This window comes from Palaemon carinicauda, chromosome 24, assembly GCF_036898095.1.
Source record: "Palaemon carinicauda isolate YSFRI2023 chromosome 24, ASM3689809v2, whole genome shotgun sequence".
NCBI lineage: Eukaryota > Metazoa > Arthropoda > Malacostraca > Decapoda > Palaemonidae > Palaemon > Palaemon carinicauda.
Window position 1 is genome coordinate 46509354 of NC_090748.1, and position 12500 is coordinate 46521853.

The following is a 12500-nucleotide window of genomic DNA, read 5'->3' on the forward strand; positions in this document are numbered from 1 at the left end:
TTATTTTAATCTAGATTAATTCCTTCGATGTGGTCCTCCCAAATTTTTTGGTATCGATATGTTGACGATGTTCTACTTATTTTTGAAGAAAATTTTAATCCTGAGGGTTATATTGCAATTATTAATTCATTGGTACCCTCTAAAAAATTACTGTAGAAAATGAAGAAAATAACAGTATTCCATTTTTAGATCTTTTATTTGTTCGACAAACAGAAAACTTTAAGTTTTCCATATATAGAAAGCCCACCAATAATTTTTCATATGTACATTTCTACTCCGGCTACTCTAAAAATATAAAGCATTCTGTTTTTTTCTCCATGTACCTTAGGGTATTTAGAATCTGTAGCCCTGACTTTTTGAGGAAAAATTCACTGAAATTTAAGAAAATTTTGTTACAAATCTTTGCTTTCCCAAATATTTCCTAGACAACTGTATGCATAAGGCTAAGAAAACGGATTTTGAGCGAAGCGAAAAATCTATTTTGGGGTGAGATAGCCATGTCGTCCTGATGGAAGTTCCTTTAGGGTAGCTTCCTAGGGTATATTTGACTAATGATATTCCCAGAAAATTTTACCTTAAGGTATCCAGAATTCTATTTCCTGGAGCCAGTATCCCTAAATAAACTTAACATGGGATATCGCATAATATCAGAGGACGCATTCTTGACACGCCACTTAGCCATCTTCACCCCGAATAGAATTAACACTTCGAGGAGTCAAAGTAACAAGAACACGAAAAACGAGAATGAAAGGAGAGCTGTTACTAAGGTACCTCTCCTATCCCGCTTCGAGTGTGTACACAATGCAGCCAACGGCGCCATCTTTATTCCTTGTAGCGATACACGAGGTGCTACAGATACTGTATTTTTAGGGAGGTGTCCTATAGCCCTTCTTAGAATAAAAGGAAGGGCGGGTCCATTAGGACGACATGGCTATCTCACCCAAAAATAGATTTTTCGCTTCGCTCAAAATCCGTTTTTTTGGCTCAGGCCATGTCGTCCTGATGGAAGTATACCAGAGCATTACTGTATCTGTGGATTCTAAAATCGTGCAATACCCTCAAGAAAGTATTTCCTGGTCAGCATAGACCTAGAGACCTATGATGTTACCGCCAAACATCATTTCATCTAAGCATAAACCATGTTAGTGCTTCCTGCCCCCTACAGGGAAAAGTCATACTAGACTCTGGAATAGTCTCGAGGAGTACATATACCTATGGATGACTAACAGACAAGCCAGTATAGTGATCTCACCCTATACATTACAAAGCAAAGTTTGTATAAGAACTGCCAATGTCAGTATGAAATACCGACAAGTCCCCCGGTGTGCCGGTTCTTATCACTGGATTGGACAAAGGTTTATATCCGTGTAGGAATATTTTTTGCATATCCACCACTATCCCTATAGGTATGAAGTCTTTCCTTCTTGGGGAAAGAATAAACCAATGAATGTTTGCGTGTAGCAAGGAACAATCTTTAGGACTATTCATGTTAAAATTATCCATAGTTTTAAGAGTAATGCTAATACATTTTCTAGTAAAAAGACATAGGCGAAAAAGACGCAAAGTTCACAAAAAAATAGTTTATTGAAAATCAATGAAAATATATAGGTCAATCGACATTTATAAAAATTATAAGATGGGGATGAACAAATAAATAAGCACAAAGATCACAGTAAAACAGAAAATATTGTTTCATTTGAAAAGGAAACATATGCGCCACTTTTAATATCAAAATATTAATATTGTTATTACAGTCTGTCTTACTGCTCAATCACACTAGCATCAGAAACGCTTGGCACATGTCTATGGAACAATTCATAAGGACACCTTAGTGGCCTAACACTTAGTTTGTAGAAACAGTCCGTGAGTAGACACCCACCCCTGAATTAATCGTTCCAATTAATTTCACTGTTCCTCGCAGATTTAAACAGCAGGTTTAAGAACACTACCTGCTGCTACCACAGACCTATTCAGTTCCTCCACTTGCTTTGCATAGTGTTTAAAGAATACTCTGGATGACTTCCAGCCAGTGTATGAGCGAAGGTGTTCAAAATCCATATTATTAAAGAAATTTATGGAAGAGGCAACTTTTCTCGGATCATGACCTGCGGGTGTACTGTCTGGATCCGCTCTGCGAATAAAATAGGTGATTTTCGCCCTTAGTTGCTTCAGAGATAAATTTGAGCCTAAGGTTTCTCCCCTAAACAGCTGTCCTACCCTAAAGTCTGAAGTTCTACGAAGATAGACCTTTAGGTACTCTACTGGACATAGAGATGCATCTTCCTTCAGAGGGCAGATTCTCAAGGGACCCCACCTATTGGTGGGTAGCTCATTCTTGGCAAAAAACATTGGGTCCTGAAAAAGGTTCAGTTCTCCCCCATCCAAGAACTGAACATGACCATCCTCTCTTGAGAGGGCTACTATTTCACTAACTCTAGCCCCCGAAGCGAGGGCAAACAGAACTATAACTTTTTGGGTCAAATCATTTAAAGCAAACTCCTCATTATTCATCATTGAAGCAAAATGAAGAACCTTAACCAGAGATCATGAAATGGGTTTTGGAGGTGCTGATGGTCTGAGCCTAGCACAGGCCTTCGGAATTTTGTTAAACATGGCATTAGAGAGGTCAATCTGGAAGGCATATAGAATAGGTCTTGTCAAGGCAGATTTACACGTTGATATTATGTTGGCTGCTAAACCTTGTCCATGAAAGTGGATGAAGAATGATAAACAGAAGTCTTTTGAGATCTTCTGTGGATTCTTTGCCTTGACAAAAGACACCCACTTCCTCCAATATGACTCATATTGTCTTCTGGTAGATTTGGACTTATATTCCTCTAAAAAGTCTATACTGTCTCTTGATATCCCAAATCTTTTTCTCACCGCTAGGGAGAGAAAATCATGAGATGCAGGTTCCGGGTTTTCTGTGATGAAGCGAAGACAGTCGACTTCTGAACTCGCTGAGTCAAAACTGGATCCGGTAGAGGCAGAAACTTCAGTCGTAGTTCTAATGCCAGAGGGAACCAAACGCTGTTCGGCCACTTGTGAGCGACTATTGCCGCTTTCCCCTTGAAAGATCCCAGTTTGTCAAGGACCCTCAATAGGTTGTGCGCAGGGAACAGGTAAATCCTGGACCATCTGTTCCAGTCGAGGGACATAGCGTCCACTGCTTCCACTAGAGGATCCTTGTACAGGGACACGTAATGATGTAACTTCTTGTTGTCCTTCGTCGCAAAGAGGTCTATCTACAATTCCGGGACTTGACTCAAGATGAAAGAGAATGATTCTGTGTCCAGGGACCATTCTGACTCTATCGGTGTGAGCCTGGATAGAGCTTCCACCGTCAAAATGCGGACCCTTTGAGGGTGAACTGCTGACAAGTGCCATCTCTTCTTTTCCGCAAGCCGGAAGATGGCCAACACCACTTGGTTGATTTGAGGTGACCTAGACCCTTGTCGATTCAGGCATATCACTATCACCTTGCTGTCTAGGACCGATCTTAGGTGGATCGAGTGGCGAGGAGAAACTTTCTTCAGTGTAAGAAGTACTGCCAGGGCTTCCAGAAAGTTTATATGAAACTTCTTGAATAGGTTGGACCAAGCTCCCTGGACTTTCTTCCGGTGAGAATGACCTTCCCATCTTTCCTTCGAAGCATCTGTATGAATAGTCATTGAGGGGGGAGGTGGCTGAAGAAGTACCAAAATCTTCAGATGCTTGGCTTTGGACCACGGCTTGAGAAGCGTTCGCAGACGAGTCGGTATTGGTCTTATCAGATCTCTTCGTGCGTTTGATGCATATATTCTCCAAACTCCGGTTGCATCCTTCAGCTGTGCTCTCAGCACAGGGTCTGTTACTGAGGCAAACTAAAGAGAGCCCAGCACTCTCTCATGTTCACGTTTTGATATCCTTTTGAATTCAAGTAGTCTCTTGACAGAACCTGCTATTTCTTTCCTCTTTTTCACAGGAATGGAAAGCTGGTGTGACAATAAGTTCCAGTGGATTTCCAACCACTGAAACTTTTGAGATTGAGAAAGTCGAGACTTTTTCATGTTGATCTTGATTCCTAGATATTCCAGGAACTGGATCACCTTTTTGGAGGCTTGCATTCATTCTGTCCTGGATGCTGACCACACCAGCCAGTCGTCCAAGTAGGCCACTACTTGGATTCCCCTTAGGCGTAATTGCTGGACAGCTGCGTTCGCAAGCTTCGTGAAAATCCTTGGGCCCATATTTAGCCCGAATGGTATGGCTTTGAAGGCATAAAGTCTTTGTTGTATCTTGAACCCTAGGTAGGAGGAGAGATGACGACTGATTGGAATGTGCCAATAAGCGTCTGACAAGTCTATAGAGACGGGGTATGTCCGTTTGGGCAGTAGGGTCCTTATGTGTTGAAGTGTCAGCATCCTGAACTTGTAGTTCACTCTGAACTTGAGTGGCGACTAGTCCAGAATGACTCTGAGTTTTTCTGAGTCCTTCTTTGGAACACAAAACAGCCTTCCTTGGACCTTGATGGACTTTACCTTTCTGATTACTCTTTTCTAGAATATATTCTTCCAGAACGGGGGTAGAGTGTTAGGAGAATTGTGGGAACGGAGGTGGGGTGGCATACCAACTCCAACCTAGTCCATTCTTGATTAGGCTTTGGACCCAGGGATCGAAGGTCCAACGATCCTGAAAAAGATGAAGTCTCCCTCCTACCGAAAGCATCTCACTTCTTCTGTTGTGGACCTGAGGCCTTGCCTCTTCGACCGCATCCTCCCCTGAACCCCCTTCCTCTTGAAGGGCGTCTAGATGAACCTCTGGCTGCTCCTCTAGCTCTTGTGCGAAAGGTAGTTGTCTGCCTTTCAAATGCTGGGTTGAACGCCGGTGACTGAGTTGTCATGGCTTGAGGTACCAACTGGTACGTGGTTGGGGTTTGTGCCACCATCTGAGGTGCTGCGGTCGCCGGAAGTTATTGCTGCTGCTGTCTCTAAGGCTTGGCTGGCCGAGAGGATAGCCTAGGCTTCTTTGTCTTCCTTTTAGATTGGGGACCCTCATCCGGGGAAGACTTTCTTTTAAGAGTTAGGTCCCACTTCTGGAGAAGGTTCCTATTCTCCATGGCGGCCTCATCCATTACCTCTTTGACCACTTCATCAGGGAAGAGGTCCTTACCCCATATACAAGAGGAGATCAGTTTCCTCGGTTCGTGCCTCACTGCAGCCGAGGCGAACACGAACTCTCTACAAGGTCTCCTAGCTTTGATAAAACTATAGAGATCCTTTGTCACTGTGGCCAGATGGGTTTTGGCCACTACCATGAACATATCTTGGATCTTGGGGTCACTTGCCATCGACTCCAGAGTCGTTTGTAAGGACATCGATGCAGCAAGTCTCTCTTTTGTCTCTTGCTCCATGCGCAAGAGAAAATCTGACAGCTTTGGAACGTCCTCACCGAACTGACGTCCGGCAATATCGGCCTCCAACTTCCCGACTGAGAAGGTAAGGTGAACGTCCTTCCAGTCTTTCTGGTCCATGGGTAAGTTTAGGGACAACGGCTTACATTCCTCCAAGGAGAGACATGGTTTCCCTAGTTCAACTGCCTTCAAGGCAGTCTTATATCCCTTCTCCATAAAGGGAAAGGCTCTAGTAGGAGAAGCCACAAAGGAAGGATGCTTCTTACTCAAAGCTGATACCTTTGACTTTGTGAAGCCCATCTCTTTCATCGAGCTCATCAGTAAGGCCTGTGCCTTACTATGGTCAAAAACTATGACCTCCTTCGGCTCCGTCTCTTCCTTTGAGGCTGGCTCCTTCCTAAGACGGACATAGCAGTCCGGGTAAGACTCCTTGTTGGACCAGAATTCCACTTCTTCAAAGGTAACTGAACCTAACTTCTCCGATATGACAATCTTCCCAGTTGTCATAGGCATGTGCTAGGCATACCTCCAAGGATTGGTATCCGATCACAAAGGAAGATCCTTCACGTTGAGCTTCTTCTGGTGCCCACGTGACGCTGCAAGTCTCCGCATCTCCAACTTCATTGCAGCTTCCTTTTCATCATTCTTCTTCTGCATCTGTTGAATCATTTCAACGATGGAAGAGAGAGTCCTTCCCAGATCATCTGGGATAGCAGACGATGTTGAGGGAACAAGTTCAGGGGCCTGAACCGATGTAACCGACATCTCGTCGATTTCTTCTTCCTCAGTATCAGGGGCCGGTTCAGCTCCTCTTCTTGGCCTTCTGCCAGAAGGTCCTTTTCGGTGTACTCGGACACCTCAGACATCCTATCGTCCAGTTGGATGTCTTGTAGGGCGCCCGAGACTTCAGAATCAACCAGAATCTGAACTAAAGGGATCTCTGCATGAGGCTGAGGAATTACTGCATCCGCCGATGCTTGGGAAAAAGGTAAGCCCTCATCTTCTCGTTTGGAAGATAGTGGCCAGAATTATTCTTTTGGAAGCCCTTCACCCATGTTCGAAGCTTTTCCCTAGCTGCGTCCCTTGACTCCGCAGACTTAGGGGTGTCAAATGCCTCGGTAATAAGGTTAGTGCAAACGGTACATACCTGAGGGTCCCAATACCGAAGATCACCTTTGGAGACTGCTCATGCTGCGTGCCTCCTGCACAACTCATGTCCACAGAAGTTCTTGCTGCGGACGTTGCAAAACATGCTCCCGCAATTTCGATGCTTCTCCTGTAAAGAGAAGAAATTCCAAGAGTATCAACTGAAGGCATATCACTGGATAACTAATATTAATATATATAGCTTATAATAATCATGGAAAGAAGGAAAGACACATACTTGCACTTCCTGACCAGCCAATTGCTGTAACCTTCCAGATAATAAAACTAAGGTTAAATCTCATTCTAGAATAACATTCATCATATTTCCCAGAGGAAAATATAGGTGTAGCTCACACCATTATAAAGAATTTTAATATACTGGACAATTAATAAAGAAAGAACTCACTTTCTTCATTCTGTACGGTCTCAACAAAAGGCTGCACAAGGCAACAGCAAAGTATGTTGGAAGAACTTAGTGTTACAATATATTCCATACTATAGTTTTCTCCATGCAGTATAAACAATACTGTAAAAATACTGGCTACTGTATACAATAAAATATCCTGTCACCCGGCACGTACCTTAATATAGTTCCAAGGTATACTACATTTAGACTACTGGGCGGCAGATTGCTGGTTCAGTTTGTGTGCCGGCCGGCAAACAAAAACAATAACACCGGGCTGCCGGCCGCTAATCGTAGCAGCCGGCAGATCTTATGGTGTGATTCTGTTGCCGGCCGGCAATGGTAGGCTACCTATGCCTGCCGGCAGTTAAAAAGATCCAGATAACTTCCACCCGCCCGGCTGCCGGCCACTCAAGCCTGCAGCCGGGCTAGGGGTACATACACTAATAAGAAAACAGAATGAATTTAAGGATATAAGGCGGCACCGCCTTACAGCCATCCATCCAGAAAGAGTAAACATAAGGAAGGGGAAAATGTAATATTCAGGCTTCCTTCTACTGACAGACATGGATGTAAGACCAAGGAAGGTGTGAGGAACACTCTACAGAAGTTAGGCCGGCATGATTTTGCCGGCCGGCAGAGGACAGAGCCAGTTCCACATCCTAACCTACTCTAGGTACAAATGTAGAACGACGGCCAAGAGTTGTAATAGCTAGGCTATTACTAAAGATAGGGAGAAAAGGGGAAAAAGGGTCCTGCAAACTTTGCCCTAGTATGAGATTTATCCCAACGGCCAAGAAAGCTAGGGATTATCTAGGGGAGGGAGGTCAGTAACACTTACCACTTCCCTCAATACCAAAACAAAGTTTGATATTGTTATTCACTAGGAAATGAAGAATCTTACCCTTCAATCCGAGAACAACAACACTGAACAGGTCTGCTAGATAACTAGAAGAAGGAATCATCTCGTACAGAAACCTTCGGATGTGGTCTAGGGAGGCTAAGCCTCCTACGTCTGTTCCTAACCTAGCAAAGGAATTTCATTCTCTATGTCAGGAAGATACATACCCCAGACTAATTACTCCGATGTTCTGCCCAAACCTGAAACCAGATACTCTGGTTACATAATTAGTACAAAAACACCCTAATATAGTTATACCTGAATACTATTCAGATAAAACCACTAGGGTTAAACCTCAGGCTTAACTCAGAGGGAAAGGGGATTGAACTTAATCTCCAGAGGGGAAAAGAACAGTTGTTGAAGTGTGCGAAAGTATACTAAAGCCCCATAGGCTACTAGCCTAGGCGCGGTGAGCATCGATTACCTAAATCACCGAAACTATCTCGTATACAATCTTGGAAGAAAAATATTCAACAATATCTCATATGTATGAAAATGCCTATAGCTTCAATAAATTTAAAACACTCGGAAATCTGTATATCACGCATGAAAGTACAGTGAACCCTCGTTTATCGCGGTAGATAGGTTCCAGACCCGGCCGCGATAGGTGAAAATCCGCGAAGTAGTGACATCATATTTACCTATTTATTTAACATGTATATTCGGACTTTTAAAACCTTCCCTTGTACGTAGTACTGTTAACAAACTACCCTTTAATGTACAGAACACTTCATGCATGTCCTACAGCACCCTAAACTAAAACAGGCACAAATATTAAAGGCTATTTTATATCATGCGTTTCCTAAACACCTAAAAAGCACGATAAAAAATGGCAACCAATGTTTTGTTTACGTTCATCTCTGATCATAATGAAGAAACGACTCATTTAGTGTACACATATATGTATAGGTTAGTTTTTGCATCGATTATATTGATTATACAGTATGTTGATTTTGTTATTAACAATGTTTTACTTAATTTTTCTTAGGACTTCCAAATGAAATGTTTTTCTTTATGACGCCGCCTGAAACGACGTTGTCATAAAGTACTGTACGCTCAGTAAACAACCACGCTCAGAACAAACAAGGCATTTAACGCGCATGATGAAAGTGATAAATAATGATACAGTATTTACAGTAAAAGCATTTACAAAATATGTTACCTTACAAATATAATTTACCGTATCTATAAAAAATCATACAGTACTGTACAGTACATATTGTACGTAGCAAAGCAGGAAAACAATTTACGAGAGAGAGAGAGAGAGAGAGAGAGAGAGAGAGAGAGAGAGAGAGAGAGAGAGAGAGAGAGAGAGAGAGAGAGAGATTGTTTTACGTACGTACTGTAAATGTAAATTTAAAACAAAAAAATCAATTTACGAGAGAGAGAGAGAGAGAGAGAGAGAGAGAGAGAGAGAGAGAGAGAGAGAGAGAGAGAGAGAGAGAGAGAGAGAGATTGTTTTACGTACGTAAATGTAAATTTTAAACAAAAAAAATATGATAGGTTACAACATGTAGACTTTTAAAACCTTCCCTTTAACTTAATGCATACAGTACTAAACTATAAAACAGGCACAAATATTAAAATGTTAGAATATTAAGGCAAAAAATAAAGATTGTTACTGTACTCTCCACGAAAGAAGTTCAATAAAAACTTGAATGATGATGGCGATGAATTTGCTGCACAGTAGAAATGATGATGATGAAGCTGATGATGTGTTCTACTGTGCAGCCAATGATAGTATTTTACGTCTCTCCAGAGGGAGGTGTCTTTTCCTGGGACACCTCTTCAACTTCTTCAATTTCTTCCGAAGGCGTAGTAGCAGAAGGAACTGGCTCTTTTTTGCGAGGCTGGAAGAACATTGTGATCGGAAGTTGTTGCCGCTGCTTCTTTTTTCGATCTAAGAGCATCCTGTAGGGAGTCATGATATCATCGACCTTGTTGGAGGATATCATAGACCGAACCATATCCTCGTCCCATTCTTGCAACATTTCTTCCAATTCCTTCGCATGGTTGCAGGCCTTGGCAAGCCGTTCTAATGTTAAGCCCGTTTCTTCGACATTTTCTTGGGTCTCTTCCTGGGTTTCACTCTCTTCTTCGCTTGCCGATTTCATCAGGTCTTCGAGGTCTGCGTCAGTTAGGGGCTGGGAATGGCAGTCCAACAACTCGTCGACGTCTTCAGTCGTCATGTCGCCAAACCCGTCACCTCCAATTACGGCAGCCAACTGCACAGATTTGCGTATTGCAGAGTGTTGGATTTCAGCAGGTGTAAATCCCTCGTCGTCGTAAACAATTTGGGGCCACAACTTCTTCCAGCTCGCATTCACGGTTGCAGGTTTCATCTCTTGAAGTGCCTTCTGAATATTCTGCAGGTGCAGGCACATGGCTATGGTGTACTGCCGCCAGTACGCCTTCAAGTTAAAATCTTCATCCTCATCATCTTGGGCAGCATCCACACACGCAACGAGGTCCGCCAAGGTATTCTTCGTGTAGAGGGCCTTGAACGCCCTGATAACCCCCTGGTCCATCGGTTGAATTAATGACGTGGTGTTGGGTGGCAGGAACTCAACCTGAATGCCCTCATGCGAGAGATCAGTTGCGTGTCCACCAGCGTTATCCATAAGGAGAAGGATCTTGAATGGCAAGCCCTTCTCTACGAGATATTTGCTGACTTGCGGGATGAAACACTGGTGGAACCAGTTGGAGGTCAGCATCTTTGTAATCCATGCTTTTGGATTATGCATCCAGTACACGGGAAGGAGATTCTTATTCTTATTTTTCAAAGCGCGAGGATTTTTCGACTTATAAATAAGCCCCGCCTTTAGCAAAAATCCAGCAGCATTGCCACACCTCACAAGGGTAACGCGATCCTTGAATGCTTTAAAGCCAGAGGCTTTGGCTTCCTCTTTGAACAGGAAAGTTCGCGATGGCATTCTCTTCCAAAACAAGCCGGTCTCATCCATATTAAACACTTGTTCCGGCTTGTATCCACCTTCGGCGATAATATTCTTGAATATCTGGTTCACGTAAGTTTCAGCAGCGGCAGTGTCAGCCGAAACAGCCTCGCCATGCAGGGAAACGCTTTTCAGGGCGAAGCGTTTCTGAAACTTCGCGAACCATCCTTTGCTGGTGGAAAAACGTTGTTTCTGAGGCTGGGAATCAGTGGATGTCCCTGGTTGAGGTTCATCTGCATCATCATCTTCTTCCACATGGTTACTGTCGTCGTCTTGAGGTTCCTTTGCAGCAAAATTCTCATACAAGCTCAAAACCTTTGTTCGGATGGTGTTCGTATCCAAGGCTATGTTCTTCTTCCAGCAGTCAGCAATTCACACAGCTAAAGCACCTTCCATGCGTACGATCGTTTTATTACGCGTTGTAACGAATCGCTTCGCTGATCTGCTAAAGGTGATTGCAGCCGTCTTTCTAATGTTCGCCTCGTCCTTCTTGATATAGCGAACAGTAGATTCGTTGATTCTAAAATGGCGCGCTGCGGCCGCGTAGCTTCTACCGTCTTTCAACATATCGAGAAGCGTAGCCTTCTCAGCAATCGTCATCATCCTTTGGTGGCGTTTAGGCTCACTACCAGCCTTAGTAGAATCAGAACGCTTGGGAGGCATTGTCCAGTAGGATTTAACAGAGAGTTCAACAAAAAGTTCAAATTAAAACAGTCGCACACAGCACAGATTAAACTTCACATACTTAAGAACGTCTACTCAGCGATACGCCGTAAGAGAAAGTGGCCACAAACAGAGGCTGGAAGCTGGAGATGCGGGCAAAACACCAATCGCAGGCTAGATAACAAAACTTGAGTTCTGATTCGTCATCAATCAGCGCTTGAACCAATCACAACCCGTCCTATATGATGCGTAGGTTACCAACTCAAAGTACAAGATACCCCGCGTATACCGTACGTACAGTATTAATAATAATAATAATAATAAATAATGATAATAATACAGTAATAATAATAATAAAAATGATAATAATAATAACAATAATAATTTTATTAACAACAACAACAATAATAATAATAATAACAATAATAATAATAGCTTTACGTATGTTATTTTATCCTTTTGTAGGATGTGTGTGTGTCTCTCTCTCTCTCTCTCTCTCTATCTCTTTCTCTCTCTCTCGTACGCTTATTCGAAATGTGATTTTTGCAACAAAGAATATTATTGGATGCAGCTACGTATGTATACATACAAAAGATTCATGGAAAAGAAGCACATCCATTACATTTGTAGTACTGTACAGTAGTAGCCATCAGCAGCCTTACACCATTCTAATATGGTTTGACTGCATCTGATTTGCGTTTCATGTTCGATTTAATTTTACTACGTACTGTAGTACAGTACAGTACTGAATTATCGTATGATAATACTGTAATACAGCAATGATAATAATAATAATGATAATAATAATAACAATAATAATTTTATCAACAACAACAACAATAATAATAATAAAAACAATAATAATAATACAGTAGCTTTACGTATGCTACAGTATTTTATTCTTTTGTAGGATGTGTGTCTCTCTCTCTCTCTCTCTCTCTCTCTCTCTCTCTCTCTCTCTCTCTCTCTCTCGTACGCTTATTGGAAATGTGATTTTTGCAACAAAGAATATTATTGGATGCAGTACTGTACTACGTACGT